Source organism: Dermacentor silvarum, chromosome 10 (genome assembly GCF_013339745.2).
Source record: "Dermacentor silvarum isolate Dsil-2018 chromosome 10, BIME_Dsil_1.4, whole genome shotgun sequence".
Classification (NCBI taxonomy): Eukaryota; Metazoa; Arthropoda; class Arachnida; order Ixodida; family Ixodidae; genus Dermacentor; species Dermacentor silvarum.
In genome coordinates, this window is record NC_051163.1 from 10,886,359 (window position 1) to 10,902,903 (window position 16,545).

Genomic DNA, 16,545 nt, shown 5'->3' on the forward strand with positions numbered 1-16,545 from the left:
GCTGGCTTTGTTCAATCTGACACAAGGGGTCTCTTTACCAACACGTGGCGATGCTATATATTAGATCTTTTACTGACTACCCAGCCCGATCATGTGCTTGTTTATGCTTTAGAAACTATCAGTGATCATAATGTCCTTCATTGTGAATATACTCTGGAAAAAAAAAAACCGAAAAGCCCAAGGAAGTAATCTGCGACTAGACGCGGGCAAATGTTGATGATTTTAAACGACCTCTCCTCTTTTTATTTGGAATTCTTGCGCACCTTGTCGTTTCGCAGCACTATTTAGAACTGGCTTCTTGTTCAAGAACAGCTCAATGAACTAAAAGAAAAGTATGTACCTAAATTTGAAGTCACCTCGTCAACCCAAAGTACATGGTTCAAATCGAATGTCAAGCGTTCATGCAATAAAAAAAAAACGACTTTATTTGAAGGCAAAACAGCCCTCCTCTGATGGTGATTGGGAACGTTACCGTTGTAGTGAAGAAGAGGAAGAAGTGCTCTTGCGTCTGTCGCTATGCGCGACATCAGCGTTCGTGGACTGCCTCGATTGCGTGAGACCTCATTGTCTAATAAATCGTCATATCAAACCGTGATCAATCTGAACTATGTAGAATTGAAATCGAAGCGCCAAAGATAAATTTTCAACAATGATATAACAACACTTCTTAAAAAAATACTAACAAATTCTGGAAGGTAATTAACCCCAAGCCCTCTTCGTCATCCCAAGTGTCAACAATCAAGGACGGTGTACTCTTTTCACCATCAGAGGTTGCGACTGAATTAAGTGCACTTTTTGGATTCCTGTATTCACAGAAGAAAATCCTATGCTCCCCGAACATAGCTTCACGACCCTTGAGTCAGTCATGGATGATTTAATTATAAGCCATCAAGGTATAAAATACGCTATTGAAAGGCTCCCTAATAACTCGGCACCAGGCCCGGATGGTATCGGCACAAAACTTCTAGAAATAAGAAAGCCTGTTATCTCTCATATATTAGCATATGTTTTCCAGCCAACAGATGGATAGCGGAAACGTACCAAATGCCTGGAAAATTACGCATGCTATTCCTATATTTAAATCAGGTGATCCCTCTGTTATTTCTAATTACCAGCCAATCTCACTAGCAAGCATACCCTGTAAACTTCTTGAGCACATTATATCATCTGCAATTATGAAATCTCTATCAACTATCAACTTCTTACTCAATCAGCATGGTTTCCAGCGAGGCCGTTCTTGCGAAACTCAATTATTTGAACTAACAACCGAGATTCATTTGCAATTTATATTAAAATAAATCTTGATGCTATATTTATAGATTTTGCAAAAGCATTCGGTAAGGGCCCCATAACCGTTTAAATATGAAACCTACCACCCAAAATATTAACACTAGGATTTATAATTGGATTGCTAGTTTTTTGTCCAATCGCTATCAGTCTGTCTTTGCTAATAATACTTTATCCTCATCAATAAAGGTAAAATCAGGCGTTCCGCAAGGCACTGTGTTGGGGCAATCTTATTTCTAATTATTGCGATAGCAATTATATGGACGTGCACTCCAAGATGATTTCTGCGTCGGCGTAGCCACCATCGTCGTCGTCACCACCGTCGTCGTCATGGTCGCCGCCATCGTGAGGTTCCGTATAGAGTCCAAGGGCGATAAAATCGTCGCCACGCGCCGTATGCTGTATGTGCGAGTGAAAGCGCACGAGGGACGCGCGCTTTCACAGAGAGCGCACGCACGGCGGAGAGCAAACGTGACGTCTTCCGTTGTGCGAAAGGCTGTGGGGGTATGGAAGGGAGGGAGGGGAGGCGTCGTTTAGCTGCGGCACCAAATGCGTATATTGTGACCGGGCGCAAGGGGAACTGTGACTGAGTCTCGCACGCGAAAGAAGGAAAGCGGGAAGGCAGCGCGGGAGGGAGGGGTGCGGCTTCTACTCGGCCAGCAACTGCGTACTTGTACTTTGCGCGGCTTCGAGCTGTCGCGTGCACCGTATCTTGAAAGCGATCTCCACACGGCTCTTACCTTTGTATGCGCTGCGCTTTTGCCGCTCAGTTTCCGTTGAAGCGATAGAGCGCATGAACCTTCGCTCGCTGCTGCTGCAGCCGCGCTTGCTCACGCCAGCGTTTTGACAGCGGTTGTCTGCGGTGATCGAGTGTGATCTATTCATCATTGCTTGGGCGTGCTGACAGGATGCTTGTTAATTCAGTTAGTAAGCGAATGTGTCCAATTTTATGCAGCCGATAAAACTACTATCCGTATAGCTCTCTAGTAATTTGCTATCGCAACTGATGCTTCGCCTTAAGGGGGAAACTGCGCCTTTTTTATATTAGTAACCACTTGTCATCAACTATCAGATTATTCGCAGACGACTGCGTAGTATACAGGCAGATTGTTAATACTGGCGATGTGAGTGCACTGCAATCTGACATCAATCAAATAGCGCACTGGTGCCAACAATGGCAGATGGAAATAAATATCTCAGAAACAAAGTATATATAATTTACAAGGTCGAGTAAACCCGAGCCGCACTCTTACGTAATTAACAATGTGGCAGTCGAAAATGTATCTACACTAAAATTCTTAGGCATCCATCTTTCTTCTTACCTCTCATGGAATACGCATGTTGATGCAGTAACCAATAAAGCTTCAAAAGCACTAGGATTTATTAAACGTAACTAGCACTCTGCCAACACGTCTACTAAACTTCTTGCATACGTAACCTTAGTTCGTACGAAAATTGAACATGCCGCCCTTATTTAGAGCCCATACTTAATTAACAAACTTGAGGCCATTCAAGATGAAGCAACGAGCTTTATCGCGGGAAAATATTCACGCTTCCATAGTGTGACAGCTATCAAAGCCTCATTGAATCTACCCACACTAGAAAAGCAAAGGCTTATCACGCTACTCTTGCAATTTCACACACTTTGTTTGAGTGATTCGCCGTTGTACATTCGCAAATCCGACCAGCCCGTCTCCTTTTTCCGCGCTTGGATCACACATATAAAATACAGTACACGTTTGCGCGCACTAACTTGCTTCGTAACTCACCGCAGTTTCTTTCAATTTATCATTGGAACAAGCTGCCAAGCGAAGTTGTAACTGCGCGCGATCACGACTCATTGTTATTGCAGTGAAGCACCTGTTCAACATAGAGTTGTGATTTAGCTATATTTACCGATGCATTGTTTTCATAGCGCGTATAATGTCATGTCACACCACTCCTTCTAACACTTGTATTATCATATGCATTGTATCTTGTATTGCATTGCATTGTATTTTATCATCATGTTCATGTTGCACGCGAACTTCGTGTGCTTTTTATTAGTAGTTTGTGCACATAACCCCAATGCATTAACCCCCCCCCCCCCCTTATGTAATTAATGCTCGCAATGGCCCTTAGGGCATATGAATAAATCAATAAAAGATATTCTGTACTGTTTAATAGATTATAGCAATTACGTATTAGCGCTAATCACTCGCTTACTCTGATGACCATCACGAAACATTCGACTGCGAACATTTGTGCGCTGTTGGTATAGTTCATCACCCACGCTTCGGCGCATTGATTCAAGTGTGCGCCCATTCACTTATTGCTATTACGTGGGTGGTATAGTGGGCGCAACTTTGAGTGTGAGTTGGGATGGATGTCCATAGATAACGAGCGAGAAACTTACTATGCCAGGAAACGGCGCTACTCATTTTTTCATTATGCAACGAACGGTACTCACGCTTGCCGATGTTTTGGGGTCGAAGTTCTTTCTTTGGAGGTTAGCGATACAACGATGGTGGATAAGTGAACTTTTTTATCTTCTAGCAAAGACGTCAGCACAGGCAATCCTTGTGCAGCAGTGGTCCGTGAACGTGGCCTCACAGATGGCTTGAAAATTTTCATATGTCAGTCACTATTTTTGCAGCCAACGTCTGCGCACGTCTTCCCGCTACAGTTCCACATTTTGCAGCATGAATGGAGCACAATGTGTCAGCAATCACACAGTTTCATTTCCGACACCTGACCGCACCGCGTTAATTGTTCCGCATTCGCGCTTTCGCCTGAGGCAACGTGCGATGCACCGCTGAAAGCGCCATCTTGTTCCTCTAGAGCAAACTTGACGAAAAGAGTATATACTAATAGCAATACAGTATGTAGAATAATAATAATAATAATAATAATAATAATAATAATAATAATAATAATAATAATAATAATAAAATAATAATAATGATAATAGCAACCGGAAGATTAACTTCTGCACGGGAAGACTGATCATTGCAGGATAGCAATGCGCTGATTTTTCCTCTAAAGATTGTAGCTATGATACTTGCATTAAATTAACAAAACACATTGGTCGCCGCTTTTTTTGGCTAACGTTACTAGCTGCGGTGTGTGCTGCGTGCCAATCTTAATATGACACACAATTTTTTTTATCGTGTTGGGGCACCTGAATTTCGTTCATTTCCGCCAAGCCTCATTCTCCTGACTTGCAGTGAGAATTAAATATTGATTTTCACCGGGCGCTGTATACTTTTGAGGTGCGAAGTGTTACATAATCATTTATGTTTATTTTTTTTCAGTAAACACCCGCGTAATCGATACGTTCGATTGGTGGAGGCACCACACTTGTGCTGGTGCGGCCCACGTGAAATCGATTACGCATTCAATGTTGAATGAATAGGAAGCCGCTCCTGAATCCAGTTTCCAGAAAACTGTAAGCCCGTGTTTCACTTCGCGAAGTTTGTGTTCGAAATTGCAACTTCATTGCCCATTTCTCTCGATATTTGCTTTCTTCTATTGGGTGCTCTATAGGCTCACTCGTTTACTTGTGTGCAGATAACATTGATCGAAGGCCGTTATAGAACTGACTTTGTTAAAAAATATGAAAACTGCTTTGAAATTCTGGCTGTTCTTTATATTTTGGGTGACTAAGTCAGTTGAGAATTCGCGTTGCAACTTCGATAGCACTTCGCAATTGATATAAGGAAATGAATAAAGTAATTAGAATGAAACTGGGAATCAGACCTCTGGAATATCCATAGGCCCAACAAGTTAAAAGTATAGGGGAAGCAATGATGAAGGATTTCTCATACGAGACGATCATCATACGACAAAATAAAGCTTTCTCACGCATGCTGGTTTTGTAGTTTACCTAATACAGATGTGCACGCCGGTATCGTGTGGCATTCCTCCCCAACGTGGGAATTAGTTGATTTTCCTTCAGTTGGTAATTAATTCGTAAAACTTTTTTCACCATGCACCTTCAACTTCAGTTACATCGTAACAACTCACCACATTAATTACAGGATGGGTCCTAATTACAGTGAAGCACGCAAATTTAAAAACTAAGCATTGGTAAATTGGCAATGCTATTTTCATGCTCATGGTAGATGAGATACGCACAATTTTTTGATATCATCTTGCAATATTGCGCCGCATGGCCGTCACGAGAGGATCTGTCCTTGGAATCTGGTTCCATATCCTTGCGCCAGTAACATTTAGTCATCCCGGATAGTATTTCAGAATGTTATTTGTTAACCCGCCTTGGTTGCTCAGTGGCTATGGTGTTGGGCTGCTGAGCACGAGGTCGCGGGATCAAATCCCGGCCACGGCGGCCGCATTTCGGCGGGGGCGAAATGCGAAAACACCCATGTACTTAGATTTAGATACACGTTAAAGAACCCCAGGTGGTCCAAATTTCCGGAGTGCCCCACTACGGCGTGCCTCATAATCATATCGTGGTTTTGGCACGTAAAACTCCACGATTTAATGTTATTTGTTATTTTTCATCACTCGTCAACGTAGTGACGTAATGTTTTAACAGAAATCGTGCCTTCTTTTTACCATGGAGAACGCGTTGCTTCGCTGTAGCCCGAGATAGAAAGAGAGGGGAGCTTTAATGTCAAAAAGGTGGAGAGGTCGGCCTGAGTGAGGTTACTCTGGCTTGCTACTCCGTACTAGAAAAGGGGTTCGAGAGAGCGCGAGAGATACGCCTTGAAGAGGAAGGATGGTGTTACGATGAAGTTCACGACCAGTGCCTGCACAGTATACTGTTTCTGTGCGACGTGTACGTGCAAGCTTCATAGTCCGTGCGTTTTCGTGGGCAGGGGTCGAGGCTACTGCATCGTAGCCAGGAGGTCGTCTAGAGCGTGCATTATTTTCGCACCTCTCCGCGTCACTGGCGTACTTAAACCAGAGAGCCGCAACTTCAAAGGCGTCGATAATCCGCCACAGCATGGCTTTGATGGTAGAGTTCGATAGCGATGTCTCGGCGTACTATCGTTGTTCTTTCAGACATTCCGAAGTCCGGGTCTACGGTGGCAGGCGTGGTCATTCGAGTCCCGACTTGCGTTGCGCGCTTGATGCAATGTATGCGGAAGATCAACCGAGACTTATTGAATCAGCTCCGGCTGTACCTGCGCAGTTGAAGTCAGGGCGCTCTCGTTTGTTCCTATAACTTGGATAATTTGACGACTCGACCGCTTCCAGCCAATAGAAAGACGTAGAGACAGCTTCAGCGTTGACAAGCTGCAGCCCACACACGCCACTTATTGCACTCATCGTGGCCTTTGTGTAGTTCCGAGTAGATGCACGTGTTTGACTAAGTCTAGAGAATGAAAACAATATCAATTATTTATAAATCTCTAATATATAGTTCTTCGCAAATGCCATTTGTAGGCGAAATCCTACAATTTCTTTACTGCTATTGTACATCAACCATAACGTCGGCTAGCAGAGTTCTCTACTCTGCTTCGGCAATATGAACTTAGACGTCAAACCGACACTTTCAGGGAGGCCTGCTCAACGTTCAGGCGATGGGCGCAACAGTACGCGAACACCTACCTGTTCGGCCTAACGTCCTTTCCTTTCGTAGTTCTATAGCGATTGCGGCGTCCACTTTGTCTGGTTCTTCGGAATTTCTCCATCACCATTTTCCATTACAGGCGCGCTTGCTTGGCTGGTTCATTGCATTGCTTCTTCAACAAAATCCTTGTCATGCCTTGCATTGGGGTGCTGTCGCACTGCGACGCAAGTTGCCCAACGTGGTCAGCAAACGGGAAGCTCTCGCCCACTCTTTTCCAACTAACATAAGAATACAGAATGAGAATGTGTTCCTTAGTCATTTTGTCCGCTTTGGCACTTACAGGGCCACCGACAACGTGTTTCTTACCGTCAGAGTTGGCCAACTCGTTCTCGAGTGTGATAGCCTCCTTAGGGTTACAAGTTGCGGCTTGTAGATGCATTAGATCCTTCTGTAGGCGGCAAGAATTGCCTACGGCAGCGGCTGGACGGAATAGCTTCCATTTTGCAGCATAGCAGTTTCTCGTCTGCCGAAACGCGGGTGGAAAGGAAAGAGCGTGCCAAAGCAAAATGCTAAAGAAAACAAAGCACGAGTATGGACAGCTCCAGGCTCCCATTCGACAGCCTTACCTTTCAGACAAGCGGCCTAAGGAAGTCTTCACCTCCATGAGTGTAAACCCCATGGACAGCAAAATTTACGAATACCTCGTGTTTTTGGAGTGATTACATTTTAAGGAACATAGATATTTCGTGTATACGTAGGTATAATGCAGCTTTATCTCCCTTTCACATTTCCTTTCTTGATTGTTCACCTCTACTCAGTTGCTTGAATCTGGGCAGTTTAAAGAACATCTCTCATTGCTGATGCGCTAACCCCTCCACAAACCATTTTCTCTAAAGCAAATAACTCGTTACTGTATCTACACTGTGGCGACGTTAAATGGACAATACTATTAACCGCTGAGACTGGCGAGAAAGGATCCCATCACAAATTTTGAGTTGTATAGATGTCCACGCATTTGTCTACACTTGCCAGAGTGGCAAAGTGACTATGCCCGTTTGCTCATGAATTTATTAATTCGTGTAGTTTTACGTGCAAGGACGACGATCTGATTATGAGGCACGTCATAGTCGGGGGGCGGGGGGGGGGGGGAGTACCAGAATAATTTTGACCACCTGGTGCTCTTTAACGTGCATACATTGCAAGGGCGTTTTCCCATTCCGCCCCCGTCGAAATGCGGGTACCGCGGTTGCAATTCGACCGTCGCCCTCGATCTCAGAAACGCAACGCCATAGGTATACAGGGCCACCACGACATACTTCTGCTGCTGAGCGCGAGGTCTCGGGTTCGATTCGCGGCTGCTTTCTAATGGGGGCTTAACGAAAAAAAAAAACTGTGTATCATGCTTAGGGTGCCCGTTATAAAATCTAGGTGGCCATAATTATTCCAGAATACGGCGTTCCTCATAATTCACTGTGCTGTTTCGCGACATTAAACCCACCGATTGAATTAAAGCTTCTAGGGTCTACACTGCTAGAGCAAAACGGCGAAGAACAAAACCAGAGTTAATACCATAGAAGCTGCGAGTTTCTATGCCTGGTATGAAATGGCCGCCGTATCCGTTTGGTTTCCGCTGTTCACGAGCTTCTAGCCAAGAAACAACGCAAGCAGATCGCCTTTCTTTTCTTCCCACACCACTGCTCAAGCCCTCTGAATTTATGTGGCCTTTAAAGAGCCTCTATATTATGCAAAAATACAAAATAGATGAAAGGAAAGATAACACGCTGCACAGCCATTTATTTGAAGGCTAAAAGCAAAGATCGCAGCCCTTTTTCTTAATTATATTCATTGGATTGCGATACCAGAAGACCAAAGACGACGTAAGCCCCCTGGACGAGGATAGGAAACGTAACGAGAACTGTCCTTATTTTCTTTTAGACGCGGTGACGGTGGAGGACAGAGTAGGGACTTTGACTATAGGCCCCGGGCGGTCAGGATGAGTCTACGGCATCAGGGAGAAAACATTTAGGTGCTAAGCACTTAATGACGCCCGGGCTGTCGGCGTCTCCTGTCGTAATGTCGTCGTCGTCGCAGTCGTCGTCGTTGTAGGTAAGCAAGCGGTTCGTGCTCGCGCTGAGCACGCGCTCGTGCCACTGCGCCCGCGTCGTCGTCGTCTTCCAGAGCTGGCTGTGTTGCCGCTCATCATTCCTGCGTGGATAGAGGGGCTTTAATCATTCCAGCATACAATTTCACTTCTCTTCTGTCGTCGTAATGGGGAGGCCACGTTTCTGTCGTTTCTTAGCACAGCTGCGTCGCTTTTGTGTCCTGCGCATTTCATTCTTGTCCATGTCTGACTTACGCAACTTGTTCTTATGGTAATATTTTGATGTTCTTTACTCTCCTTCATGGACGAGATTCGGGGCTGAGTCATCTCTCGACGAGTTCGTGCACGTGAGGTTGAACCAGCAGCGACAACTGGACCTGTAGTAAGGTAACAAAGTGGCCCCGGCATTGCACTTGATTTGGGAGTGGACCGCTTTGCGGAGTTAGTATCAAGCGCAACTCGCGCACTCAGCGGCCAGGACAAAACACGCAACATAATGCGCGGAGATGTGGATGGCTCACTGAGACAGGACTGGGTCGTTCGCGGCCGGTATATCGGATTGCGAAAGGTCTTGCGCGAGATCGATTGGGTACGCGATCGTGGATAAAGGGAGGGTCAGTTGAACGCTTGCCTCAGCACTTGCCGAATGGCTTCCATTTCAGTGCAGCACGTTCAACGGCTTATTGTGGCGCGGAAAATCTTTTACAGTCCTTGTCTTACTATTCAATGGGCGTTTTGGGGATGTTGACACCTTGGTTGATAACCGCGGTACTTTTTTACTCTTGGTAGGTACACCTGTGAGCAAACGTATACAGAAAACAGGCTCGCCGAAAAAAAAACTAAAAAAAAAAACAAACAAAAACTGAATTTGTAATTCAGAAGCACGAAGTGATATTGGCGGGTGCACTGAAAAGTTCGTAATGACAAGATTGAACAGCTCTCCTAAATTTGAAGTCACATTCGTACGCGAAGAAAAAAAAATCGGCTTTATTGCAAGATCCCTGGTCCGTATACTTTTGCTCAGGTAGGTGAGTGAGTGAGTACGAACTTTATTGAGGCCCTGAGGAGAAAGAATTAAAGCGGGGCCGGAGGCCCCGCCAATAAATCCGGTGGCTCCACCCAGGTCGGGGCCGGTAGACAGACTCCTTCGGCGACGGCCCGGGCCCTCTCGACAGCCTTGAGCTGAGCGATGAGCTCTGTGCTTCTGAGCGCTGAGGCCCAGGAGGACTGGTCAGGAAAGTCCGTGCCCGCGTTGGCAGGGCACAGCCAGAGCATGTGTTCGAAGTTGTGTGGGCATGCAGTAGGAAGGTCAGGATTTATCCTGCTTAGTGTTGTTGGTGTGATGTATGTCCTAGTCTGCAACTGTCTATAAGTGACGGCCTGTGCTTTTTTGAGGTTTTGGTGAGGAGGAGGAAAAATTCTTCGTGCTAACCTATGATTTGAAGTGATTTCGTGGTATGATACGAGCGGGTCTTTGTTGTCTAGATCCGTCCAGGCTGGGTTGAAGCGAGGGGGTGGACCGCAGACGCGGAATGTGAGTTCTCGCACCAGTCGGTGTGCCCGCTCGTTCGGATTACAGTCAGGAGGTCCGGAAATGTTGCCCATGTGGTCCGGGAACCATGCGATGTGTGGTGACGTGAGGTTGTCCCCTCCAGTTTCTTGGAAGAAGATTTTGTTGACAACGTAGCTGCTTTCCTAGAGGCGAGAGCCGCCGAGAAGGTTCTACTGGCTGTTCTTGAGTCCGAGTAAATGACGGAGGCTCCTTTGCAGCTTCGAAGGGCCACCGCAATGGCAATTTCTTCTGCTTCGTGAGTGAAGCTGGTAACCACCGTGGCTGCGTTGACGAGTGAGCCATGGCGGTCCACCACAGAGACCGCGTAGGCGCCTCGATTCCAATATATGGCCGTGTCAACGAAGAGGACTTGCGTTTCGTTACGATTAATGTTGTCAAGGATGCTCAGGTAGGTACAGACTCCTAACAAAAGTTCCCAGGCTACTGCGTGTGTGAGCGCTTTGACTTAGGTAGTGGTGCTTGTACTCAATTTCAAGAGTTCCAAGGCTATGAAGAAAGAAAGCGACAGTGTGTGTCACCATTCACAGTTTCCAAAGTGTCAAAAGATACTTAATAAAGAGCCCCATCACCCGTCCGATATCGACTTGTTCGCGCACGCTGAGGCATGGAAACTTTTGATAGGGGACTGTAAATATGTAGGTAGGGTTAAATGAGGTATAACTGAAGAGGTTGATAGCAGTGCACCTCCGGCTACTCCATTTCACATATAGTGAAAATAATAATTTTCCTATAAAATAAGTGAAATGGAATATTAATAAACATAAAAGTACATTTTAGCATGCGAAAACATTAACACATACATGAAAAAATAAAAAAAGAGAAAAACAAACGCGAATCACGGTGCATACATGTATATACAGGGTGTTTCAGCGGACACTTTCAAAAATTCTTAAAGGTTGCCTGTGGCAGATAACCCAATTATAGTTAATGAGCTGGTCTATTCGAAGGTGCGGACATTACTTGCACAAAAAATTGAAATGCCTAATCATCTAATCAACAAAAATTCACTAATTAAGTTTTTAACTAATTACCTGATGGCCCATATTGCAATTTACAAATAGTAGCCTTGGAGTTCGCAAGGCGGATCCACTTGGAATTAATTCTCAGGATGACACCAGTTTCGACATAATAATTCCCGAACTTTGCGGGGAAATGCATTGGCGTTCTAGTTAATTTTTTGCTTCAATGCATAAAGCGCCGTTTTGTTAAGCAACTAACTGGAACGCCAATGCATTTCTCCACAAAGTTCGGGAATTGATATCTCAAAACTGGTGTCATCCCGAGAATTCGTTCCAAGTGGATCCGTCTTGCGAACTCCATGGCTACAATTTGTAAATTGCAATATGGGCCATCAGGTGATTAGTTAAAAACTTAATTTGTGACTTTTTATTAATTAGTCGATTATGCATTTCAATTTTTTTGTGCAAGTAATGTCCGCCTCTTCGAGTAGACCAGCTCATGAACTAGAATTGTGCTATCTGCCACAGGCAACCTTAAATAAATTTTGAAAGTGTTCGCTGAAACACCCCGTGTTTTTAATCGTGTTTAAGATATCGAGCCCTTGTCCCTGCTAATAAAGAAGTCTTTCGCTGCATCCAGAGCTGTCCTTTCAAAGCCACTAAGTATCCATGGTCAAAGTGCATTCCGTAGCGACAGTGAATATTTGCCCAGCGTTTTTTACCCCCTTGTGTTTTCTGGGTTCTCAGTTTCACGCAGCCAGGAAAATATACACGGACAAGTATAAATATTATTAAAATATGAAACACAGAACAAGCACAGCAGGCGCTCATGAACGTCACGTAGAGTTCCGATAGACTGTAGTTGGAACCGTGTGCATCGCCGTGCAGCCAACACACACATGTTTGGTGTGTGTAAAACTATTCATTGCAATATGCGATTCAGGCTTCAATAAGCAAATATATCGTAGCTTTAGCCATTTTTCCCGTCAGAATGAATGAAATGGTGTTGCTGATTATCAAATCAAATCAAATCAGGTTTCTTTTTCCATAAAGAAATGGAGGGAGGCCTGAGCAAAAAGTGAAAACTAGTTATGCAGCAGGTTTGCATTTTTTCCCGCACCCTGTGTATATACTGCAGGTGTTTCAAGGAAGACAAGAAATTTCCATGCGATGTGTATGTGATGTATCGATCCACATCGCCAGTGGCCAGAGAGCAGCCGAGAAGAAATTGAGGTGGAAGCAGCTCGCTTTCAAAAGGCCGAGGCAGTCACTATATTCTACATAGAACATTGAATGACCATGAAGGGTAACTTTGATCGTCGCCGCAACACATAGATGCCAGAGATGGACCAAGGGCCCACGATATCTGTGAGAAAAGGACTCGACTCAAAGACTCCATTCACTGGTCCATACTTGGTTGTTAAATCAGTTAATGACAACAGGGACTGTTGAAGACCGTCCACTATAATGTAGCAAGTGGTTGAATTGAAGAGACATCTGTCGGCAATGTGCTGCTATATTACCAGCGTAAGGGCAACGGCAGCCGGCTGGGAGGGTGTAGCTATCCACACGGTCTGTGACCAGAGCGCAGGGAGAGCTCGCGTAAGATAGCAGCAGTAAACCGATTTAGTAACAATGTCTGCATAGAAACTTTAAATATGACACGTTATCGTCTTTGGGGTAATACATATATTTATAAGACAAATGTTATGGTCTAATGTAATCCAGATATAAGAATAAAGGAAAGAGAGCGGGGTTAATTATCTACTGCAACGATCTGTATGTTAACCACTAATGAACCAAATAACTAAATTCTAAAATTATCTTGTTATATGACGATAAAATGTAAGGTGTCTTTGCGAAATTGAAGCCGTCCAGAGCTAAGCATATAAGATCATCCTAATTATTTTATATCCACTGAACAATGTTAATAACACGGACAATAGGGCTACCGGCTATAACCAAGTTTAAAAAGGTTTACCGCGTTTAATCTCCATCCGCTCATACTAGTAATGCCGTCAGCGGAAACAAAGCGTTTTCTAGGCAGTGTTCAAATTCTTTGCGGAAAAGAAAAATCTATTTATGGCGTAAGTTTCAAGCGCTGACCTGGGAACGAACCTTGCACCCAGGCTAGAAACTTTTCTCACGCAAGCAAAGTTCGTTATTTGTCTGTTCGCTGCTTATAATGGTTTTCTGCTCGCCTCGCTGGCTAACAAGTTAACTAGTGCACGAGTGCCGGGCGTTTACAAAGAGCTTTTCTTTCGCGGAGAAAAAAATTTGCTACCCTTGTTACTGGTTACTGAGAGAACGCACAGTGAAAGCAGACAGACTGCGCCCACGCGTATCGATCGCAAAGTTTCCTAATAACGCTCCAGACTTTCTCATTGCGTAGGGAAGAAGAATGCCCTCGCGTCGAACCGTGTGGGCTGACCACGAGCTGCAGTGCGCCGCTAGTTACGCTGCCACCTGCCAACTCTCAACTTTCGCAGCGAGCGTCCGAAAGCTCCCGCGTAATCTCACGCACTACCCTTTCACATGCATTCTGGCTGCACGCTGACCTGTAGCTTAATGAATATTAGGCTAACGGCAGGTTAGGGGTTTTTGACCCCGAACGTCCGAGCAAGTACTGTCCTGCAGGGCGTAATGAGATTTCTACTCCTGTAGGTTCTCGTTTAGTCCAATAAGGGCCGAATTAAAAAGCGTTGGGCTTAGCACTAACTCCGCGGGTACTGCAATACCGGGGTGTCGGGCCATACCCGGTGAGCACGTAGAAAGTTCTCATCTGTAGCTAGCTACGAACACAGATATATATCTAGCCACCAAGACCTATTACTTCTAACGCTTTAAGGATGGCTTCGTGGATGAAATTATCGCAAGCCCCTTTAACGCCTAAAAACAAGGCAGCAGACAAGCGTTTACAGGCCTTCTCTATCTACGCCGACGACATCTGAATCTGGGCGTCGGGGGTGACACGGATTCAGCTTCGCGCAAGGACTTCAGAAGGTGGCCTCATTGACATCATGTTGCCTTCGTGAACAAGGACTGGAGGTGACGTGGGAAAAGTGCGCAGTGTTAGGCATTTACCCGGAAGCCAATGTCTGCACGAGGCATATCAATCAACGGACAAGTGATGTCGTCCAGCAGAAGTCACAGGTTCTTGGGGGTTGTAATCGACACAGGCCTGTCCTGGACTCCTCACGTGACCCACGTGAAAAGGCGACTGATTGCTATTCGTCATCTGTTCAAGTTCCTTGAAGGAAAGAACTGGGGGGTGACCACACAACCCATGTTACAGCTGTACAGTTGTATTCTCCTATTGTATTCGTCTGCTGTACTCCTCCGGTATAGCCGGCCTGTTATACCCGACATCTGCAAAACTACTTTGCTTGCAATTCAGACCATTGAGGTCCGAGGGTTTAGGATATGCCTTCGAATACCACGCAGTGTACCAACAGCTGAAACTATTGCCATTGCTCAAGATTATTCAATGCGTGACAATGCGTACACATGTCAAGCACGTTAGCTGGACCCCTTCCCACCACCTCTCCGGACTTAACGTGGAAAGACCTCGCACGTCATATAGTACAACTAACTCTTAGTGCATATCTTGCTTCGCTTACATCGGGGTATGCACCTGCGGCCAGGCCGGTGTCTCCTCCATGGTGTATGTACCGTCCTGCAGTACACCTCAGAATTCCAGGACTTAAGTAAAGGTCAGATCTACCGCCTTCGGCACTAAAACACCTGAGCTTACTCCTGTTGTCTGAGAAATGCAGTAGCCACGTATAGATCTATACTGACGGATCGACTTCATTGAACAGTTCTGGTGGTGGTGTGTTTATACCGACAAGAGGAGTAACACTGTGATTCAAGACGGTGACATGTCAAAATGTTACTGGCTGCCGAACTCACGGCTTCGCGCAGTGCACTTCAATTTAATGAAGCACAGTCCTGGTACATGGGCCATGTTTTCCGACTCGAGACTGCCTTTACACTATATGCAGTCAGTTCTCTGACGCGGAGCTCATGAACAGCTAACGCAAATAAATTGTGAAACTTCACCACGATGTCAAACAAAAAGGCCACGGAATTATTTTCCAGTGACTACCTGGCCATTGCGGGATCCATGGAAATGATCACGCAAACAAAGATGCCCGAGAGTCACAGCGATCCCATTCCTCTTTCCAGAAAGACTCTGCAAGGCAGCTTCGTCACCTGGTACGGAAACTATATTTAACAGAGTGAAACACCACAAATATTAGTCGCACCAGGTTACACGAACTGAACTCTTTGCTCCAACTTCGCTGAACCCTTTGCCCCATCGAGATTTATTGAAGCTATGCTAAATAATTACGGCCTTTACGATTTTGTCACAAACTCATTAGTACCCTCACCAGTATTTACACACAATATACTCTGCTCCTCAGGAGGTTTACTCCCCTACATCTTTTCATTAGGCTGCGGCAACCGTGTGAACGTGTCTGACTAGCTCTTGCTTCATGACCGTGAACCAGCATCTGATGATTGACGTTGGCAAGTGCACTTTCCAAGTATGCACGTGGAACTTGAAACGAAGATCGTGAATCCGGAGAGGAGGGAAAGACGACGGGAAAGACGAGACAAGTTTTCTCTGGAAGGACTCTTGAACACTGACGCTGCAAAAGTTGAAACTATTCCGTGTGCTGTCAGGAGCCCGCATACATTCACTGCCAAATGTAATGAAGACACCTTCGCTCTTATTTGACCTTACGCATTTCGTTAGACCCAGTTCACAGGTAGTTTCACATCTGAAAACAAATCTGAAAGCGCCATCAGAAAAACATCCAGCCGGACGCCCGGCTTTTCAATCGAAGGTAGCAGTTATGTGGCCAGTGCTTTTCTGCGTTGAAAGAGTCGCCTTATAATAGCCAAAATGCGTCAGAATAACAAATGCTGAAGCATTTGAGTTTGTAACACATGGTAATCGACATGAATACGTAACAAATGCTGATCGTCACATCCACGTTCGTGTCCTGTCATATTTAAATTCATTGTCATGTGTACGAGTCGACCACTCCTCACTGCGTACTGTGCGTTAATGAATATATGCTGCGAGACCTTACGTGAG